Consider the following 23,735-nt stretch of genomic DNA (forward strand, 5'->3'; position numbering starts at 1 on the left):
ACATTATGTCCGGCAATTTACAGGTGATCAGTGAGCAGCATCAGATACCTACAGTCATCGTTCACTATTGTCTCTCTGTCTCACGGCTCTAATTACCACATAAGACTCAGCACATTGTTTATCTTTACTTAACATATATAATTACTTTGGAAAACTCGCTGCGGTATTTTTATTTGTTTATTTTTTTTTATACTGAAGGAGAACCGACTCAAGTAATAGTTTGTTTTATTACTATATTTTGTGTGTGTGTGTGTGTGTGTGTGTGTGTGTGTGTGTGTGTGTGTGTGTGTGTGTGTGTGTGTGTGTGTGTGTGTGTGTGTGTGTGTGTGTGTGTGTGTGTGTGTGTGTGTGTGTGTGTGTGTGTGTGTGTGTGTGTGGTGTGTGTGTGTGTGTGTGTGTGTGTGTGTGTGTGTGTGTGTGTGTGTGTGTGTGTGTGTGTGTGTGTGTGTGTGTGTGTGTGTGTGTGTGTGTGTGTGTGTGTGTGTGTGTGTGTGTGTGTGTGTGTGTGTGTGTGTGTGTGTCAGTGTCATTGACGTCTTTAATGCGACAGTTGTGGTTATAATAAGATAACTTTTTATTTATTTTTATTTATGGGGATGTAGTGGTTATCTGTCCTCCTGATTTATGGTGTTACTTGGTCGTATTTATAGTGTTACTTTCCTGATTTGTGGTGTTACTTGGCGTATTTATAGTGTTATTGTCCTGATTTGTGTTACTTGTGTATTTTATAGTGTTAATTGTCCTGATTTATGGTGTTACTTGTCCTGATTTATGGTGTTACTTGTCCTGATTATATTAATACTTGTGCGTATTTTATCGTGTTACTTATCCTAATTTGTGGTGTTACTTGTGCGTATTTTATAGTGTAACTTGTCATGATTTGTGGTGTTACTTGTGCGTATAGTTACTTATCCTAATTTGTGGTGTTACTTGTGCGTATTTTATAGTGTTACTTGTCCTGATTTATGTTGTTACTTGGTCGTATTTTATGGTGTTACTTCTCCTGATGTGTTGTGTTACTTGTCTTGATTTATGGTGTTACTTGTCCTGATTTAGGGGTGTTACTTGGTCGTATTTTTGTGGTGTTGCTTGTCCTGATTTATGGTGTTACTTTCGTATTTTATAGTGTTACTTGTCCTGATTTGTGTTGTTACTATTTTCCTGATATGGTAGTAGGTCAGGTTAGAAATAACATGAACGGAACATTTTAACGGGTATTTTATGTTGCCTGATTTGACACATTGACTGATTTGTACATTGACTGATTTGACACATTGACCGATTTGGACACATGGCCTGATTTGACACATGGCCTGATGGACATTGACTGATTTGATACATTTCGATTTGACACATGGCCTGATTTGTCATATTGAATGATTTGACACACTGACTGATTTGGACATGGCCTGATTTATATGACTATTTGACTTGACTGATTTGACACATGGCTGATTTGACACATGGCCTGATTTGGACATGGCCTGATTTAATACATTGACTGATTTGAACATGCCTGATTTGACACATTGCCTGATTTGGACACATTGCCTGATTTGGACACAATTGCCTGATTTGACACATTGACTGTAACATATATATACCGTAACAGGTTGATTCTCGTCTCCTCTTCTTCAGAGTTAACCAGATGACTGATGTGTGCCCTCCCTTTATTTTGCTGGGGGGTGAGCAGATGAACGAGGTCAGGGTGTACATGTAAGGGAGGAACACCACAGTTTGATGGGTCAGAGGAGGACTTGTAGTGTGGGTCTAGGATGGGCTGGAGGAGGTGGAGGAGGCAGGAAGATGAAGTCAGATCTATAAATTCATTAAAAGTCGATGATGCGTTCACCTACCAGGATGTTGTGACTGTGTATCTCTAATGGGTGAGGAGGACTGGTGTAGTGATGTAGTGGGTCAGGTGGGTGCGACAGGTGGAAACGGGGTACTTGAGAGGGACCAAGAAAGTAGGAGCCGAATCCGGGATGCAACAGATGGCCCGCGGCCCTGTGAGATGACAAACCTTGTTGTGATTGTCCTAAATGGTCATTAGGAACGGCCAGGTACACGGTCGCCTCCTGCTGGTGGTCCTACCCCCTGGCCAGCGTCGACCTGTCTTTTCTACCTACGCTTTGCCGTCGCCGTCACACAACCCGGATCTGTTGCAGGTGTGTCTATCCTCCCTGCCCACTGTGTGTCGCCAACGTCCCAACAATGGCTCACTTGATTAGGGTTGTCTTACGGCGGTGATGTTAACAAGAGCTCACTCGGTCAGCTTCCTGGGTGTCACGACCATCTTCACAGCATCACGGTGTTGTGAGGGCGTGGACACTGTGCTGTATTAGCTAAGCCACAATTCAAGGCCAAGGTTGTGTCACCTGTGCTAACACCGTGAAATTGAACACGTGAGCAGTTATTAGTCAACACTCATTATGGAAGAAGCTATAATAAATACTGTGACAGCCATTTAGTTTATATTATCAACCATCTGTAAAACCCATCTTCCTTACAAACCACCTGCCTGATCCAACCATAAATGCCACACGTCATCATCTGGATGAGGCTATCACTTTTTTCTCTCCGGGAGATAATGTTCCATGTGAAAATATGACTGCCAGAGCCAATCACAACTGTGAATTGTTCGTCGTTTGTATTCATTGGTTCACTCGAGCCGCTGAAACGGATACACGAGGATTTTCTGGCATGATGGTCGAAGTTAGCGGCATTATCACAGCACCGGTGGCCCTGCGTCCAACAGACGCCTTTGCGCAAGCATCTCCCAGTGTCCAACAGATGCCCAGCATCTCCCAGGTGTCCAACAGCGCCTTAAGTATCTCCCAGGTGTCCAACAGGCGCCTTAAGTATCTCCCAGGTGTCTTGGGTATCTCCCAGGTGTCCAACAGGCGCCTTAAGTATCTCCCAATTGTCTCGGGTATCTCCCAGGTGTCCATCAGCTCTGGTCTGGCTTTCCTGCTTGCTGTCAATTCTCCGTGGATATTCCCCGAGCAGTGTTTCAGTTCAGCTGTCCTGTAAGTGGCTCGTACCCGCAGGTGTGTGTGTGTGTGTCAGGAACAAGTTTTCGAACACTGAAACGATTAATAGAATAGTTATTGTTTTTATACTGTCAGCCTCCTCGAGTCTTTTTTTTCTTCACTTATGGGCCCCCCACAATGTCTTGTGTAAGGTGAAGCGCAGAAGCGTTTACAGCGCCCAACAGGGAAGCATGCTAAGTTCATGCTTGCCTTATGTCTCATGAGTTAAGGCGTAGAAGCCTGAAGAGTCGAGGGCGTAGAAGCCTGAAGAGTCAATGGTTTGTGTCTAAGCAAGTTATTGGAAGTTTCAACAACTTGTCCCTGAATACGAATTCGCAACTTTCGACTTACAGCAGGTACCTACTGTGCTGCTAGGTGAACAGGGACCAAGGGGACTAGGAAGAGTGTCCAAACAACTTCTGCCGGCCCGGGAATCGAACCCGTGACATCTTGCTTGCGAGGCAAGAACAGTACCGCTCTACCACCAGCTCCCCCTCCTCGAGTCCCTCTCTTGAGTGTTTGTGGACTTTGATCCCAGAGGTCATCCCCGTGGTTGTTTAGCAGGCTGACCTCTTGACCTCTGACCTACCAGCTTGACCTTGCTGACACCTGGCTAACACCCGCCTACTCGCCCTCACCATATGTGCTGAAACTGCGGACACACGTCACCCCCTAGAGACAGGCCAATGCATGAGTCAAGAAGGCAAGCAGGAACTCCGCGTGCTTCCCTGTTGGGCGCTGTAAACGCGTTAGCGCCTTGCCTTGCACAGGAAACAAGGAGGTGCCCAATAAACTAGCCCCCTCGCGAGTCAAATCTGAACCTGATCTCTCTTCCTCTTTTACTTCTGTTCTCATTCTTTCACGTCTCTTGTCTTCTCCTCTCATTTTATATCATTTCTTTCACCTCTCCATCTACCCTCTACCCCCAACACCTATCCACTCTTTTCCCTCACTCCATCGCCTCCCTTCCCTTCACTTCACCCCCTTGTTTCCCCCTCCCTCCAATTCCCCCTTCCCCTCTCCCACTAGTCTTTACCCCCCTCCCTTTCCATATTAATAGCTCTCTGTCGCCCCCCCCCCTCCATCGTTACTCATCTTGTATTACATCATCAGGATTCATAAATTTGCGGCGATATCAGCTGTTTTTTTTGGGGGGGGTTATTAAGGAGGGTGGGTCAGTGGGTGGGTGGGTGGGTCAGTGGGTGGGTGGGTGGGTGGGTCAGCAGGTGGGAGGAATGACCAGGCGAAGATCACGGTGGTCACTGTGGGGCCGGCCATAAAGAGACTGTGACAAGGGTATAACTGGGTCCTGGAGCGAGCCGTCAAGTTGCGCCATCATCCCCCTTCTCCTCCTCCTCTCTCACATAACAGATGGAGGAGAAGAGAAATAATGAGAAACCTGAGGAGGACATTTGTACAATCTGCGGTCTGTGTATCTCTCCTCGTGACACGTCACCTTCCCTGCTGCTGCTCGCCTGCCGCAGGACAAAATGTCAGCCCCCCCTTCCACCGCCACCAGGATATGCCAACGTGACGCCCCCACCATAAGGACCTGCCGTACCTTCAGGAGGCACCACCAGGTCCCACCCACCATTGAAGTTAACGTCACACCGTAAGCCCGGAGGTCGTAAAAATATCTGTCCGGGATAAAAGGGAATAGTGTGGCGGCTGAGTCGACCCCTGGGGAGAAATGGTTAATTTAATGAAGAAACACACCTAATGTATGTTATTTGTAGTCAGGTATTGTAATGGTGGGCGTTACCCGTACAGGATTACTTATTGTCACCTGTACAAAATTAATCAACTATAGCTATTAATTTCTCTCCTCGGCTGGTAAAAAAAAAATATATATATATATTGTATCAGTTGAGGTAAATGTTTTAAAATTTTCTCGGGTTAAGAATTGACACCCAACCTCCACCACACGAAAGCCCCAGAGCACGATGGCGAAACAAGACAGATTAAGCTGATCAGACGTGTTTACAAATGAAGGATTTTCTACCCTCCCCACAACTCCCCTAACCCCTCACCTCCCCTCCCCATTCCCTCCCCAGTTGATGAAATTCTCCTTAGATGTTTGAAGAGTCATCCTAGAGTCCTTATATCACATCCTGTATAGTAAGGGGAAGGACACCCACCGCAGGACTTCATGACAAATACCTAAAGAAGGATCCAATGAGGCTACTTGTACTATAATTACCGATGACATGAGACTCTCGGGGGGGGAGGGGGGGGTGTGTATTAGTATTCAGCCTCATGAGTATTGTTAGATCATCATGGTTTAATATGCTCAAGGTTTCTCTAAATACTTAATGTCTACCAGAGAGTCGATGTGGATAGTTAAGTTATCATCATCCTCATCCTCATCATCATCATCATCATCATCATCATCATCAATTAGTGTAGTTTGGTGGCTCAGCTCGAGGTTATAAAGACGTAAAAATAAAAATAAATACAAAATAGTCCTCCCCACCCACATCCCCACCCACCCATCCCCCCCACCCCGTAGATAACGTTAGGGTGTTTAATCATGAGGTGAAATAAGCTGTGTGGGGTTAGGTTAGGTTTGGTTAGGGTTTGGTTAGGTTTAGGTTAGCTTTAGGTTAAGTTAGGTTAGGTTAGGGTTAGGTTAGGTTTAGGTTAGGTTTAGGTTTGGCTAGGTTAAGTTAAGTTAAATTGGGTTAGGTTAGATTAGGTTATGCTTCTTTATGACAGCTGACTTAACAAATTTCAAAATGTGAAACGTGAGAGCTCTCTTATTTAGTTGTAGGTGTAATGTATGGTGGGGAAATCACGTGTTTTTTGTCTATTTTAATTGATAGGAATATTTTGTCACGTAGCTACAGAAGGTTTAATAGTTTTAATGTTAGTGAAAGATATTTTTATTTTTTTGGCGTTTCTTGTTATCTTTTATGTGTTTGAGAGGTTGAATTGTTGTGTGTTGTGTGTGTGTGTGTGTGTGTGTGTGTGTGTGTGTGTGTGTGTGTGTGTGTGTGTGTGTGTGTGTGTGTGTGTGTGTGTGTGTGTGTGTGTGTGTGTGTGTGTGTGTGTGTGTGTGTGTGTGTGTGTGTGTGTGTGTGTGTGTGTGTGTGTGTGTGTGTGTGTGTGTGTGTGTGTGTGTGTGTGTGTGTGTGTGTGTGTGTGTGTGTGTGTGTGTGTGTGTGTGTGTGTGTGTGTGTGTGTGTGTGTGTGTGTGTGTGTGTGTGTGTGTGCTCTTTTAGGTCATGCACACATAATATAAACTTAAAGTACATTTCCCGATATGTACATCACGCAGACAGTACTAAGCCTTCAGTAAACAAGGAGGCAGCGTTGTAAACTTGTAAACTTAGGTACCCATTTACAGCTGGGTGAACTGGGTGTACCCAAGGATCAAACCGCCGACCCCTTGGAACAGGAGGCGAGTGCAGTATCCGCTCGACCGCTGTGCTCTGAATACATGTACTAATACACGGTAAATGCCTGTATACACACACCACACATGAATATCATATACAGGGACCTCAAAAAATTTATACAGATTTTCATGGAGATCACGCGATTGGTTTCTATTACAACAACATTGTCCTCACACATGGCAGACCTCAGACATCAACAAGTGAGGACAACGTTGCTGGTGTAATACAAACATTCACACGATCCACACAAAAATCTGTAAGATAATTGTGTATACATTTTGCTGAGACACCCTGTAGGTAGTGATGCACAGTCCGCACACGTATGCATAAGACGTACAGTATTTGCAAGCTACACATGCACCTCACTACAAAACACATGTGCACCACCTTATATAGGCACACCTGTTTGTTAAAACACTCACTCACAAGGTTTTCATTAGCGTTCTTGCACTCATATACATGTTGTACAGGTGTGGTCGTGCGTGAGAGAGCATGGAGCGTGGTGTTGTTTGGGCAGGGGGCGCGGTGGTGGGCGGGCAGGGGCGTGGTGTTCTTCGGGCAGGGGGCGTGGTGTTGTTCGGGCAGGGGGCGCGGTGGTGGGCGGGCAGGGGCGTGGTGTTCTTCGGGCAGGGGGCGTGGTGTGTTCGGGCAGTGGGCGTGGTGGTGTTCGGGCAGGGGCGTGGTGTTCTTCGGGCAGGGGGCGTGGTGGTGTTCGGGCAGTGGGCGTGGTGTTGTTCGGGCAGGGGCGTGGTGGTGTTCGGGCAGGGGCGTGGTGGTGTTCGGGCAGGGGCGTGGTGGTGTTCGGGTTGGGGGCGTGGTGGTGTTCGGGTAGGGGAGGGTTAACACCTGTTGCCACACCTGGGAGTCAGCGTCACGTTGTCACCACACCCTTTATGAAACCGGATCTGTGTGTGTGTATACGCGTGCGTACATGTGTGTGTACATGTCTGTGCTGGTGTGTGTGTGTGAGAGCGCGCGCGCTGCTGTTGCTGCTGCTGCAGCCCCTCCTGCGGGTAGGTACCGCGGGTCGGGTCGTCGTCAGCGGCCTGCAGGAACCCGGATCCTAGCGGCACGAGAGACACGTGGAGCCATTACCGCCGCTCCTCACCAGGTCATCCCGGCCAATTGCTGCACATTCCCGCCAAATTGACCCTTTTTATCGTGGACGCTTTTTGTGCGGCACATGTAATAATGGGCGGCCTATATAAGCGTGGGGTGGGCGGTGGGTGGGCGAGTGGTGGCGTGTGTCCCGTCGCGTCAACCACGCCCGCCTCTGCCCCGCCTCTCTCCCACACCTCAACACGACGCCACGCAAGATCTACCCGCTGCACTACGGCCTCTCTCTCACACTCCTTCACCTCTCAGTGTGTCTCTACTGCAAGACGTAGTGAGAGGAGGATCACGTGAGGTGTAGACAAGTCTAGGTGACGATAATAGGTGAACATAGAGACCAGTTAATAGGTGAAGAAGGGTAGCAGGAGACCCACCACCTTCAGGCAGGGGCGCCGCTTGCCCGCGTGGCGCCGCCCTTGGTGTTAGTCTTCACCACCACTACACCTGAGCACCGCCTGCTGTACCTCCGCCACTCAGTTCATTATTATACTGTACCTCGTTCACGCCACCCACTGCCTCCCTCGTCAGGTGCCCGTGACTACCTCACTGGGTGACCTAAGTGTTAGTTCATCGCCAGACCCGTGTGACCTGTACTATTGGGGCTGACCTATGTTGACCCCCTTGTATCTTCTCCGTCCGTCCGATTAACATATTTCACCTTATTTAGTATTATTATGAGACGTATATGTTTATTTATTTAATTGTGAAGAACCTTTGTTTTAGTTGAAGGGACATTACTGGTGAGAATACTTTACTTCCCTCAGTCTATGTTAAATGTTGAGGTAACTAAGAGACTTGTGTGAGTGGCCTCTGTGGTGTGGTGTGAAGCCTGCTGGTGAGTTTGTTGGACGAAGGAGAGAGTGTCGTCAGCCTCCCTCCTGAAGAAGGGTCTCGTTCTGGTCAGGTTGTACGATGATATAATAATCCCTCGAGTACGGTGGCTTGACCTTTTGAATATCATGTTATGAGTGTGTGAGGCAGACAGTGCTACTCGCTGTGACAATAGGAACAATTAGCAGGTAGGTGGGTGGGGGTGTGTGTGAGAGAGAGAGAGAGAACTTTATTGTTGCGATTAGTATTTATGTATTACCTGCTTGGTTGACGGGTGATTCGCGACGCCACATCGTTACGTTTACAGCCATTTTTTTCTTCAACGAATTCAGTACTGTTAAATGTTGAAAAAAATATATATAAATTTGTCGATATGGCGTCACGGGTCACATGATAACCAGCAACCAATCAGCTCCTATAAATTAAAATTTTTGTCGCAGCTTCGTTGATAAGTCAGGCGAGATTAATTTTTTTTTGGGGGGGCGGTAGTGTTGGCAGGTCTCGTTCACTTATCAACAGTAGGTGTTTGTCATGCCAACTTTAGAAGGCATTACCGTGTGTCACTTGTGGTGCCCGGTGATGGCAGGTAGAGGAGGAGGAGGATGCTACTCTTGGTGCATCGTAATGGAGGCGTGTATTTAATGGTGTCGTGACACTTGTGTGTGTACTTTATGGTGTGGCGCTTGTGTGTGTACTTTATGGTGTGGCGCTTGTGTGTGTACTTTATGGTGTGGCACGTGTGTGTACTCCATGGTGTGGCACTGTGTGTGTGTACTTTATGGTGTGGCACTTGTGTGTGTACTCCATGGTGTCTTACGTTGCAGTTTGATCACCCTGTGTGGTGCACTTGAAGTAGGACCCCCATCAACATTGTGTGTGTGTGTGTGACATCCTTAATAACTCGTATCATTGTATCATAGCTGGATGATCGTCATATTCGATTCCTTGTGACAGCACAGAGGTAAGTAGTAGTGTGGGCGGTGGGTGACTGGGAGCCGTCATCACATGGAGGATGATAACAGTGGTTGTGGCCGCCCTTATATAGCAGGATGGGCGGGGCGGGGCAGGGTCGCCAGAGGTGCAGGAGTCCAGCCCAGGCTAGGCCCTGGCCAGGCCTCGGCCCACCATCACCATACACAGGCGCCCAACGTGTTATTATTCCGCTGCTAAAGTGCCAACTAATCTTGAGCTGGTTGGTGGTTGGCATCCATAACTACCGCCCCAACACCACCACCACCACCTACCCGGGTGTAGTGAGACACCTACCCGCAATCCTTCCTCCTCCTCCTCGACCTCCTCCATCACCTCCCTCCTCCTCGACCTCCCTCCACCACCTCCTCCTCCTCCTCGACCTCCTCCACCACCCTCCTCCCTCCTCGACCTCCCTCCACCCACCTCCTCCTCCCGACCTCCCTCCACCACCTCGACCTCCTCCACCACCTCCTCCTCCTCGACCTCCCTCCACCACCTCCTCCTCCTCGACCTCCTCCACCACTCCTCGACCTCCACCACCTCCTCGACCTCCTCCACCACCTCCTCGACCTCCTCCACCACCTCCTCGACCTCCCTCCACCACCTCCTCCTCCTCCTCCACCACCTCCTCCGACCTCCCTCCACCACCACCTCCTCCTCGACCTCCCTCCACCACCTCCTCCTCCTCGACCTCCCTCCCACCACCTCCTCCTCGACCTCCCTTCCTCCCTCCTCCTCGACCTCTCTCCCTCCTCCACCACCTCCTACTCCTCGACTCTCCACCACCTCCTCCTCGACCTCCCTCCACCACCTCCTCCTCCTCGACCTCCCTCCACCACCTCCTCCTGACCTCCTCCACCTCACCTCCTCCCCCTCGACCTCCACCACCTCCTCCTCCTCGGCCTCCTCCACCCACCTCCTCCTCGACCTCCTCCACCACCTCCTCCTCCTCGACCTCCTCCACCACCCTCCTCCTGACCTCCCTCCTCCCCCACCTCCTCCTCCCTCGACCTCCTCCCCACCTCCACCTCCTCCCTCCATCACCTCCACCTCCTCCCTCCCCACCTCCACCTCCTCCCTCCATCACCTCCACCTCCTCCCTCCATCACCCCCCACCTCCTCCACTCTGACTACGTCCCTCGTGTCAAAGGTTGTCATAGGTAGGAGCCCTGTCCACTATCACATCATAGAGGTCAGTGTGAGGTATTGGAAGTGCGTCTCATCCCAGCCAAATTGAGGTGTGTTGTAGGGGAGGTGGGGGAGGGCTAGGCTGGGATGTGGGATGTACAGTATAAGTTGATTTGGTCATCTTAAATCCCTCATGAAGATAATGTTGTTGGCCAGTTTCTCTCCGTCAGTCAGTCAGTCAGTCAGTCAGTCCCCAATAGGGTTTAATAGATTTCCGGTTTAATGTTACTAGGCCTATTACTGTAGTATTATATCATCCATTACTTGGTTTATTTTTGTGGTACTGCGTAGAGTAATGGTAAAGAGTTGTGTTACCTGTGTGTTCTACCTGTTTCCACCAACCAAGGTAATCAACTCTCAGGTATGTGTGTGTGTGTGTGTGTGTGTGTGTGTGTGTGTGTGTGTGTGTGTGTCCATCCATACTACCCTTGTCAAAGTGTATAATAAAGCATTTTCAATTTATTCATAAGTGGATTTTAGCATCTTGGGACGATGCTAAACACACCTCTTGAGTACGTACAGATATCGTACGTACTCAAGGGTTAGGTCATAGTACTTAAGGGTCAGGCACGGTGATCATCAGGTAAATTTCCATTAGACAACAATAAGAATTTCAGTGAAGGTGAGAGAGAGAGAGAGAGAGAGAGAGAGAGAGAGAGAGAGAGAGAGAGAGAGAGAGAGAGAGAGAGAGAGAGAGAGAGAGAGAGAGAGAGAGAGAGAGAGAGAGAGAGAGAGAGAGAGAGAGAGAGGAGAGAGAGAGGAGAGAGAGAGAGAGAGAGAGGGGGGGGTTTTTACTGTTATGTTACAGTCCGTGAGTGTTAAGGGTGCGTAAAGAAGGGCGTGTTAAGGGGGCTGTGTTGGTATTAAGGGTGTATTATGAAGAGTGTGTTAATGGTCAGGGTGTGTTGATATTAAGGGTGAGTTAGGAAGGGTGTGTAAGTATCCAGGGGTGTGGCGGTATTTAAAGGTGTGTTAGTAAGGGTGCGGTGTATATAATGGATGGGGAGGGAGGTGGTGGATGGCATCAGGTCGGCCCCTCAAGGCGCCGTTCATAAATCAAAGGTGAAAATAGCCTCAATCAGATCCTGTCATTCGATAGTGGTGGTCGTGGCGTGAGGTGATGATTGTTAGTATGGATCACCTAATGTACGGCTGGCTCCCTGTTTTGTTGTTGAGGGATCATAGTTGGGCCTCTGCTGTGTACCTGTGTGTGGGGGAGGGAGGTGGGGTTAGTGTGTGGGGGAGGGGTTGTGTGGGGGAGGGGGAGGTGTGTGGGGGAGGGGGGGTTAGTGTGTGTGTGGGGGAGGGGGGTTAGTGTGTGTGGGGGAGGGGTGGGGTTAGGTGACGGGAAGGAGGGTGTGTGGGGGGGAGGGGGTTTAGTGTGTATGGGGAGGGTGGGGTTAGTGTGTATGGGGGGAGGGGGGTTGTGTGGGGGGAGGGGTGTGTGTGTGGGGGAGGGGTTAGTGTGTGGGTGGGTTTGGGGGGAGGGGGGGGTTAGTGTGTGTGTGTGGGGGAGGGGGTTAGTGTGTGTGGGGGAGGGGTTAATGTGTGTGTGTGTGTGTATGTATGTATGTATGTATGTATGTATGTATGTATGTATGTATGCAAAGACTTTAACACGTACAAAATACTATACTATCACACTTAAGAAAAACTGATATGACCACTTTCAATCGATTCTCAAAATAATAATAATAAATAATAATAACAACAATAAGAGTATATACATTTACTCAAAGTCATTAACGACCCTTCGACCCTAAAATGCTAAACGTATTAATGAAAACGACCTCAAAAACACCTCACTCTTGATCAATACACTGTCCCTCCCACACTCCCTGGAACTGAACCAAACATTAGGGTAACAACTCGGGCGAAATATACCTGAGGTTAACATCCATAAACACAGGTGCTTGAGAATTATTACCTGTTGGCGCTGATGTGGTCTGGTGGTCTTACTCTCTTATTGGGTTTATTTGGTTATGTTGTTTCTTCCTTTGTGGTTAGTGAAGAATAGTGTGGTAGTAGTGTGGATATGTAGAGCCCCAGCAGGTATTAGTGTGTGAATGAGCAGTACTTTTCATATGTGTGTGTGTGTGAGGAGGGCGAGGGGAGGTGGGGTAGAGGGAGGTTATGGCGGGTAGATTGGTACATTACAGACTTATTTATGGTGTTCATCTATTGTATTACCAGCTGATTTGCCACCACAACACACCCATATACCTGTTGCTACTGTTACCTGCCCATTCACCTGTTGTTACTGTTACCTGCCCATTCACCTGTTGTTACTATATCTCCTACTACTAGTGTAACATTTTTCTGTTGCTGTGATCGTGTCTTTCCTTGTTGCTGCTGTAGAAGGTGTTATCTGTATATGCTGGGGAAAGTGTATTGTGTATTGCCATGTCGCTCTCTGTATACTTACCACATGTTGCTAGCTCATGAGAAAGGTGTACTGCGTCTGTATGGGTGTAGGTGGCAGGTATATAATAGGGTGTGTGGGGGTGAGGGGGGGTTATGGGTGTGATTCTGAACGAGGAAGTGCACCGAGGAGGAGGAGGAGGAGGTTGTTGTTGTTTATGATGCAGGTGGGGTGTTGATGGCCGGCCTGCTGCTGCTGCTGCTACTACTGCTGCTACCCCATCTGTGTATGGTAAGTAACTAACCCTGCCTTGCCTTAACCACTCAATACACACCTATCTCTCACCTTGCCCTGCCCTGCCCACTTGACATGTCCTACCTCTCACCTTGCCCTGCCCTGCCCACTTGACATGTCCTACCTTTCACCTTGCCCTGCCCTGCCCACCTAAGATACCCTACCTTCCATTACCATCTCTTCCCCACCTCTTCAACGGAATCCTTTAAATCAAACACGAGGAAAAGTATAACAATTATTTTACCACAATTAGTATCTGGTTACACCCCATGGCTGTTACAGTGTTATTGAAACAGTTTATTTAGCCATACAAACATAGATGCAGAGTCGATAATAATAACAACATTAACACGGCTGAGCTTCGTAAATCATGAAATACTATACTGGTTTGTTTACAATTCTCCGGCTATTTAAATTATCTTTCTGGGTCACTTAGATATTTACTGAAGTCTCTTCGAATTTTCTCCTATCACTTAAGCATTCCAGGAGTCACTTCCGCTTCTTTTGGTCACTTAGTCGCTGTGGGTGGTGTGAGAGTGTAGAGGCAGGAGGATAGTGAGAGTGTAGAGGCAGGAGGATAGTGAGAGTGTAGAGGCAGGAGGATAGTGAGAGTGTAGAGGCAGGAGGATAGTGAGAGTGTAGAGGCAGGAGGATAGTGAGAGTGTAGAGGCAGGAGGATAGTGAGGTAGGGTGAAAGGGAAGGAAGAGAGAGAGAGGTGTGGCTAGGGTGAGAGGCGTAAGGGAGGTACAGGTAGGAGAGATAGGGTGTATACTGGGAGGTGCAGAGAGGAGGCGGAAGGTGTGTGGTGAGGTGAGGGAGGAGGAGGAGGAGGAGTAGGTGCTGGTGTTGGTGGTGGTGGGCAGTTGGATGGTGAAGGCCCCACGAGGCGGAGAGACAGTGGTCGGGTAGCGGTTGGCTGGGTCGGCCGTGTGTGTAGGGTGGTGGTGGGTGCATCGCGCGTGTGTGTGTGTGTATGTGTCTATGTAGATTATAATATGTGAGTGTGTATTCCTCACCAGCCCAAGTAACCCACCCATCTCCTATATATTTGTCGTCATACCTGTAGAAGGGTTGCAGCTAAATTCCTCCACCTACTACAACATTTCCGCACACGTGTATAAAAGTCTGATGCACCAAAACGTTATCTGGTGAACACAAGAGGATGATTTACCTGGAATAGTGATGAGCTCAGTCTGGTATTTCGAGTGTTTGTTTGGTGGTGTTACATGTGTCAGTTGAAAGTGCTACGCCATATAACCTTATACAAGTGTGCATGTGTGCCTCGGTGGACGGTCTTAACAGCAAGGCGGCATTGAGACACGGAGACCAACTTTGAGACACGGAGACCAGCTTTGAGACACGGAGACCAGCGTTGAGACACGGAGACCAGCGTTGAGACACGGAGACCAGCGTCGTTGAGACACGGAGACCAGCGTCGTTGAGACACGGAGACCAGCGTCGTTGAGACACGGAGACCAGCGTCGTTGAGACACGGAGACCAGCGTTGAGACACGGAGACCAGCGTTGAGACAAGGAGAACAGCGTTGACACACGGAGCATTTCCCTGTCCTGGTAAACAGATGAACCTTTGAATATGTCCAACATAGAACCGTAAGTGATGTTGCTACGTAAATAAGACGTGAGCTGTGTGTGTGTGTGTGTGTGGTGCAGGTGTTTTGTGGGGAGACGGTGTTGTATGTGTGTACTGGCGACATTGTGTGTGTGTGTGTGTATTTACTTATTTATTTATTATTTAATTGCTTGGTGTTTGTGTAGGTTGTGGTGGCGCCAGTGTTTGTGTGTTTGTTTTGTTTTTGTGTGTTTTTATTTATTTGTTTGGTGTGTGTGTGTGTGTGTGTGTGTGTGTGTGTGTGTGTGTGTGTGTGTGTGTGTGTGTGTGTGTGTGTGTGTGTGTGTGTGTGTGTGTGTGTGTGTGTGTGTGTGTGTCGCTCAGTCTTTTCTGTCCTTGCGCTGTATCGTTCTCTCTTCAGCTACTCCCGGAAAAAATTTGATAAGTTGTAGTACCCAGGGAGACTACCTATCATCTGTTGTAGTAGTACCTAGGAGACTGCCTATCATCTGTTGTAGTAGTACCTAGGAGACTGCCTATCATCTGTTGTAGTAGTACCTAGGAGACTGCCTATCATCTGTTGTAGTAGTACCTAGGAGACTGCCTATCATCTGTTGTAGTAGTACCTAGGAGACTGCCTATCATCTGTTGTAGTAGTACCTAGGAGACTGCCTATCATCTGTTGTAGTAGTACCAGAGACTGCCTATCATCTGTTGTGTGAGTACTTTGGACACTATCTATCATCTGTTGTAGTAGTACCTAGGAGACTATTTATCATCTGTTGTAGTAGTACCTAGGAGACTTCCTCTCCGTCCCTGATACGTGGTAACGGAGCCTCACACGTGCTGCTTCATTCATACCTGTTCTAGTCTCCAAAATGTTGTCTCCTGGTATCTCAAACTTGTGTTCTCCGGGGCATCTCCAACCTATTGTGTACTCTGGGCTGCCACACCTGTTAACCCGTTGTGTAAAGGGTGTGTTGTGAGAAGACATGGGCGTGGTGGTTAAAGTGAGAAGACATGGGCGTGGTGGTTAAAGTGAGAAGACATGGGCGTGGTGGTTAAAGTGAGAAGACATGGGCGTGGTGGTTAAAGGAGAAGACATGGGCGTGGTGGTTGAGTGAGAAGACATGGGCGTGGTGGTTAAAGGAGAAGACATGGGAGTGGTATAGAGGAGAAGACATGGGCGTGGTGGTTAAAGGTGAGAAGACATGGGCGTGAAGTGGAGAAGACATGGGCGTGGTGGTTAAAGTGAGAAGACATGGGCGTGGTGGTGCATGTTAAATTGTTGGTGAAGAAGGGAGGTATAGGAGGAGGGCGTGGATGGGCGATGTGGTGGTGGGTGCGCGTCCTCCGTCGGCGGCGTGGTTGTTGGGTGTGGGTGGGTGGGTGGGTGGTGGGTGGGTGGTGGGGAGTGTCAAGAATGCTCGTGGCCGCGTGATGTTCTCTTGCCCCTTCTACCTTGATACAGTATTTACATGTACCTGGTGTCATCGCGGACAGGACGAGGTGGTGGGGTGACGACAGGACGGACGGACGACAGGACAGGACGGACAGGATGGGGAGTAGTAGTAGGGTGTATTGTTTGGCCTATCTCACCACCGACACTTTCCCCATCCGAATCCCACCACACTTACTCCCACCACTGGGTGGTGTCTCAATAACATGGATTATGGGTCCTCAATCCTCGTGTGTTTTGGATGAAGGATGAAGGAGCGGTAGGGAGGGGTAGGATGGAGGGGTAGGGATGGGGCAGTGTGTGGAGGGGTAGGATGGAGGGGTAGGATGGGGCAGTGATGGAGGGAAGGATGGAGGGGTAGGATGGGGCAGTGATGGAGGGGTAGGATGGGGCAGGATGGAGGGATGGGGTAGTATGGAGGGGGTAGGATGGGGCAGTGATGGAGGGGTAGGATGGGGCAGTGATGGAGGGGTAGGATGGGCAGTGATGGAGGGTAGGATGGGCAGTGAATGAGGGGTAGGATGGGGCAGTGATGGAGGGGAGGGATGGGGGTGATTGAGGGGTAGGATGGGGCAGTGATGATGGAGGGCAGGACGGGACAGGGGTGATGAGGGCAGGACGGGACAGGGGTTGATGGAGGCAGGACAGGACAGGGGTGATGGAGGGCAGGACAGGACAGGGGTGATGGAGGCAGGACGGGACAGGGTTGATGGAGGGCAGGACAGGACAGGGTTGATGGAGGGCAGGACGGGACAGGGATGATGGAGGGCAGGACGGGACAGGGGTGATGGAGGCAGGACAGGACAGGGGTGATGGAGGGCAGGACAGGACAGGGGTGATGGAGGGCAGGACGGGACAGGGGTTGATGGAGGGCAGGACGGGACAGGGGGTGATGGAGGGCAGGACGGGACAGGGGTGATGGAGGGCAGGACAGGGACAGGGTTGATGGAGGCAGGACGGGACAGGGGTGATGGAGGCAGGACGGGACAGGGGTGATGGAGGCAGGACGGGACAGGGATGATGGAGGGGGACGGGACAGGGTTGATGGAGGCAGGACGGGACAGGGGTGATGGAGGGCAGGACGGGACAGGGGTTGATGGAGGGCAGGACAGGACAGGGGTGATGGAGGGAGGACGGGAGTGATGGAGGGCAGGACAGGACAGGGTTGATGGAGGGCAGGACGGGACAGGGGTTGATGGAGGGCAGGACGGGACAGGGGTGATGGAGGACGGGACAGGGTTGATGGAGGGAGGGACGGGACAGGGGTGATGGAGGGCAGGACGGGACAGGGGTGATGGAGGCAGGACAGGACAGGGGGTGATGGAAGGCAGGACAGGACAGGGGTTGAGGAGGCAGGACGGAACAGGGTTGATGGAGGGCAGGACAGGACAGGGTTGATGGAGGGCAGGACAGGACAGGGGTGATGGAGGGCAGGACGGGACAGGGGTGATGGAGGGCAGGACGGGACAGGGGATGATGGAGGGCAGGACAGGGACAGGGGTTGATGGAGGCAGGCAGGACAGGACAGGGGTGATGGAGGGCAGGACAGGACAGGGTTGATGGAGGGCAGGACGGGACAGGGGTGATGGGGGCAGGACAGGACAGGGGTGATGGAGGGCAGGGCGGGACAGGGGTGAGACAGGACAGGACAGGGTTGATGGAGGCAGGACGGGACAGGGGGTGATGGAGGGCAGGACTGGGACAGGGGTGATGGAGGCAGGACAGGACAGGGGTGATGGAGGGCAGGACGGGACAGGGGTTGATGGAGGGCAGGACAGGACAGGGGTGATGGAGGGCAGGACGGGACAGGGGTGATGGAGGGCAGGACGGGACAGGGTTGATGGAGGGCAGGACGGGACAGGTTGATGGAGGGCAGGACGGGACAGGGGTTGATGGAGGGCAGGACGGGACAGGGTGGAGGGGGACGGGACAGGTTGATGGGGGACAGGACGGGGGTGATGGAGGGCAGGACGGGACAGGGGTGATGGAGGGCAGGACGGACAGGGGTGATGGAGGGCAGGACGGAACAGGGGTGATGGAGAGCAGGACGGGACAGGGGTGATCGGAGTGGCAGCAACGGTGTTGGTGTTGAAGGGGTGGGTGGGAGGGAGGAGTCAGGTGGGGAGCGTGCGGACGACCTTGCTAGCCTCCCTCACATGATTACAGCACCGGCGGGCGAGCAACAGCGGCGGCAGCAGCGGTGACCCAGGCCCAGGCAGCCTCCCCGGCCTTACTCTCCTGCCCGATTACCGCACCGAGTACCGCCACGCATGCAAAGTGACGCTACACTGGCAGCGGGCGCCACCCTGGCCAGGAGTGGCCGCTGACTCTGGAGCCACGCTGCCCCACCCCCAACCTGCTTGCCTGCCCCCACCATCACCACCACCCTAGTTATTCGCATCACATTATGTAGTCAAATGGGCGTGTATTGTGGACGTGCCAGATATAGTGTTACCCTCCAAATTAAATTTTTTCATCAGTAACTGACTCGAGGTTGAGTATAGGTTCTTGACTCGGCCGACTCCCCAGCACATATTTGACGTGTAGTAAACATTGGTGAAACACGTGGAGCGAGGTGTTGCTCGCCACTGCACTACGTGTCCAGCATGTGAGAACACCAGAAACACTGCAGGTCACTCCCAGGTGACACCAACCATTATAAAGATGCTGCCACATCCGTAGTACTTTTTACTCATCTTGGGCGACCTGTATAAAAAGTGGCCTTGGCGGAGGCTAAAACACCAGGTTGGTGAAGCTGTCGCACAATGTTGTTGTACTTCTCCTCTACTAACTCACATTAATATAGTCGTCTCAACAATCACTACAGTACTGTAGGTTATTAGTCAACATTTACCTCCTGTGTCATGTGGCAAAGGTAGTTAAGAGATTTGTAAAAGAGTAAATAATATATTTCTCTGAGAAAACTCGCATAATTTTCTGAGAAATCTCATATATTTCCATGTTCATATTATGTTGAGTATGTTTAATGATGTGGTAGATATAGGCTATGTGATGTAGGCAGGTAGCAGAGGAGCACAAGTGTTGTGTGGAGGAGCAGGGTGTGCCCGGGTCTGGCCTGGGGTGAACCTCACCTTAATACCTACGCTGCTTGGGGCTTCTGCTGATGATGATGGGTTTGTGTGGCTCACTCCTTCTGCCTGTGACAAGTGTATCTGTACCCGCCTCTCGCTGGTGACCGTCGGTGTACACCTCACTTGGGGATGAGTTGGCAGTGTCCGTGAGCTACATAGTGCGTCCGATGGTACACGTTGTTTAATGTTTGTTTGTTTGTTTTTTCCGGGAGGACAAGGTGCCATCTTGTGGAGCTGGACACTGTGGCCGGGGTATTAAAGTCTTGTCCACAGCTTTAACTTAAGGCGTGAAAGTCTACAGGAGGAAGAGTCGCCCTCAGTGAGTCACCAGGAACTGTACTTGTCGGGAAACTTTGATCCTCTGGGAGGGGGTGAGTCTGTTCAGTACCTGCCTGCCGGGGGTGTGTTGCTGGAAGAGCGGGATGTAAAGGACAATCTGTTATTCATTCTTGGACTGAAGTGTGGAGGGCATGGCCTAGCGTGGACTACTGCCCCCGCCAGAGGTATACTGTCAGTGTAAATTTGTGGAACACTGTAAGGAACTGAACAGTGCTATACCTTCCTTACACCTTGAACGCAAATGTGTGGAATAATATATACTATATATATGTTCGTGTGTGTGCATAGTATGTAGACTTTTTCTAGTACAGTACTGTGAACGCCAGGTGTAGTGGTGTGGCGGACTAGTGTTTATATATATTAGGAAATTAATGTGTTGGAAGTGTTGTGTGTGGGTGTAGAGGCACCGTGACACTGATGTCCCCACGATTCTCCCTGGCTGGCCGGTGCCAAGAGCGCTCACACAGGAGTAGCTAACGTGTGGTGGAGGGGAGGCGAGGCACCATGCTCAGCAGACACCCGTGCCTCTAGCGCCACCACGACTCTCATTATCATCGTCACCCGCGCCAACAGATCACCGCACTACCTACTACTACTACCTACACTTTTTAGTACAAATATCTTCTCCTGTCTTGGCTATTCTCCCCCCAAGATGGCTTACGGGTACGACTATAGTCAGGTGAGTCAGGTCACCCCACCCACCCATCCATGATTATGTTAAATGTAAGGCCTAATATCTGGGGGTCATAGTGTGTGTGTGTGTAAAGATCACACACACACACACACACACAGGTTCCTAAAGCTGCCATCTTCCCCACAAACCACCCTCCTTCCTCAAAGAAGTGTAATTTCTCTTAAATAATAAAAAAATACATTTAATAAAATACACTTGACACTAATTTCAGAGTAAAAAAATCTGTAGGTTAAGGATTATTTCTCTACAGATTTGATTCTTTTCTCTAAAGTGTAAGTCTGGATCATTTTTAGTCATTTTATTTATTACTCTGATTATCTCATTATTGTGTATTGCTATATAAGGCTTTGTCCATATATAAAGATCGTCTTGAGAAAACATTTAAGACGTCTGTACTTCTTGGAATGGATAAAATAGAGATTTATCTTTATGGAAACTCTCCTTTTTTAATATGTCATGTATATTACTTGTAAGACGTGTATATTATATATGTACTATATAATTGTGTCCTATAAGACGTGTGTTATTATACATTCTTTATAATTATGACCTACACCCTGTATAAGACATATACTGTATATATGGAATGTATATGTCCTATAAGACGTGTGTACATACTTGTCAGTGTATCCCCGTACAACACACACCACCACCGTGAAGGAGTTCCCCTAAGAATGTGTGGCTGTTGGTCTGACCGCTTACAACATAGTGCTCTTATAAATAGTGTGGCGGAGGAGCCTTTGTTGACCCTAGTGTGGCTGGCTGGCTGTGTCGATGGGGTGATGGATGAATGGTCGGTTTGCACAACTCCCTGTCCCCTCCCCCTCCCCCTCTTCCTCACTCTCTCCCCTCGTCCCTGTTCCTCCTTCCTCTACCCCTCTTCCTCTCAGTTGACACCTACAGTATACAGTCCCTTGCAACACGTGACAGGTACAGTATACAATCCCTTGCAACACCTACAACCAGGTACAGTATACAATCCCTTGCAACACGTGACAGGTACAGTATACAATCCTTGCAACACGTGACAGGTACAGTATACAATCCCTTGCAACACGTGACAGGTACAGTATACAATCCCTTGCAACACGCGACAGCTACAGTACATAGTCCTTGCAACACGTGACACCTACACAACATGATCCCTTGCAACACGTGTAGCTACGGTATACAGTCCCTTGCAACACGTGACAGCTACAGTATACAGTCCCTTGCAACACGTGACAGCTACAGTATACAGTCCTTGCAACACGTGACAGCTACAGTATACAGTCCTTGCAACACGTGACAGCTACAGTATACAGTCCCTTGCAACACGTGACAGCTACAGTATACAGTCCTTGCAATACGTGACAGCTACAGTATACAGTCCTTGCCAACACGTGACAGCTACAGTATACAGTCCTTGCAACACGTGACAGCTACAGTATACAGTCCTTACAACACGTGACAGCTACAGTATACAGTCCCTTGCAACACGTGACAGCTACAGTATACAGTCCCTTGCAACACGTGACAGCTACAGTATACAGTCCTTGCAACACGTGACAGCTACAGATCAGTCCCTTGCAACACGTGACCTTCTGCAGTATACAGTCCCTTACCTTGTGACGCTACAGTGCTCAGTCCCTTGCAACACGTGACAGCTACAGTATACAGTCCTTGCAACACGTGACAGCTACAGTATGCAGTCCCTTGCAACACGTGACGCTACAGTGCCTTGTCACTTACGTGACAGCTACAGTATACAGTCCTTGCAACACGTGACAGCTTCTGATATACAGTCCTTGCACACGTGACAGCTACAGTATACAGTCCCTTGCAACACGTGACAGCTACAGTATACAGTCCTTGCAACACGTGACAGCTACAGTATGTCCTTGCAACACGTGACAGCTACAGTATACAGTCCCTTGCAACACGTGACAGCTACAGTATCAGTCCTTGCAGACACGTGACAGCTACAGTACAGTCCTTTCCAACACGTGACAGCTACAGTATACAGTCCTTGCAACGTGACAGCTACAGTATACAGTCCTTGCAACACGTGGCTAACTTCCAGTATACAGTCCCTTGCAACTGACAGCCTACAGTATACAGTCCTTTCAACACGTGACAGCTACAGTATACAGTCCTTGCAACCAACCTACAGTATACAGTCCCTTGCAACACGTGACAGCTACAGTATACAGTCCTTGCCAACACGTGACAGCTACAGTATACAGTCCTTGCAACACGTGACCTTTACAGTATACAGTCCTTGCAACACGTGACAGCTACAGTATACAGTCCTTGCAACACGTGACAGCTACAGTATACAGTCCCTTGCAACACGTGACAGCTACAGTATACAGTCCTTGCAACACGTGACAGCTAAGTGTATACAGTCCCTTGCAACACGTGACAGCTACAGTATACAGTCCTTGCAACACGTGACAGCTACAGTATACAGTCCCTTGCAACACGTGACAGCTACAGTGTAAGTCCCTTGCAACACGTGACAGCTACAGTATACAGTCCCTTACAACACGTGACGACAGTATACAGTCCCTTGCAACACGTGACAGCTACAGTATACAGTCCCTTGCAACACGTGACAGCTACAGTATACAGTCCTTGCAACACGTGACAGCTACAGTATACAGTCCTTGCAACACGTTGACAGCTACAGTCCCTTGCAACACGTGACAGCACAGTCCTTGCAACACGTAGCCTACAGTCCTTACAACTTGCAGCTGCCACAGTCCCTTGCAACACGTGACAGCTACACAGTATACAGTCCTTTGATGCTACCCTCCCTCCCCCAACACACAGGCATTAGGTATTAGAGATATGTAGTATTTCTAGTCAGCTGTAAATGGGTACAATGTGGCGGTAACCTGTGGTATTGGAGTGTGGTAGGTGTGGTTTCCTTGGCCGCCTTGACACGAGAGAGAGAGGAAGGGAGAGGGAGAGAGAGAGGACCCTGGCATGACCCACCAGTTAAAAATGTTAGAAGAAATTCCTGCTGAAGGTGGGGGGGAGGAAGGGGTGGGACTGTAGGAGGGTGGTATGTCCGTCCTTCTACAGGTATTCTCCTCTGCCTTTATACCTGTATTTACTGCTCCTGTCGTGCTGTCGTTCTCACCACCACCAACTCCTCCCCCTCCTGACCCTCCTCTCCACACCCACCTTCTCTCACCCAACACGTAGGATCACTCGCTATAGGCACCCACTTCTTACCACCATCAGTATAACTCTCTCTCTCTCTCTCTCTCTCTCTTTTTTTCTTTTCACACCACTACACCACCACCACCTGTAACACACACACACACACACAGCATTTTCTGTTAGTGTTTATTGTTGTCCATACTAACACATAATGACACCTTGATGCTTTAGGGAACACTG

The 23,735-nt window shown here is 49.7% G+C and overlaps 1 protein-coding gene across 3 annotated transcripts in view; it reads left to right on the forward strand.

The window, feature by feature from the left end:
• The window catches only part of LOC121865464 (LIM domain-containing protein jub-like), a 107,813-nt gene that overhangs the window by 54,796 nt on the left and 29,282 nt on the right, over window positions 1-23,735 (forward strand). The window lies entirely within an intron of this gene.

This window comes from Homarus americanus, unplaced genomic scaffold (assembly GCF_018991925.1).
Source record: "Homarus americanus isolate GMGI-L3 unplaced genomic scaffold, GMGI_Hamer_2.0 scaffold25483, whole genome shotgun sequence".
Lineage (NCBI taxonomy): Eukaryota > Metazoa > Arthropoda > Malacostraca > Decapoda > Nephropidae > Homarus > Homarus americanus.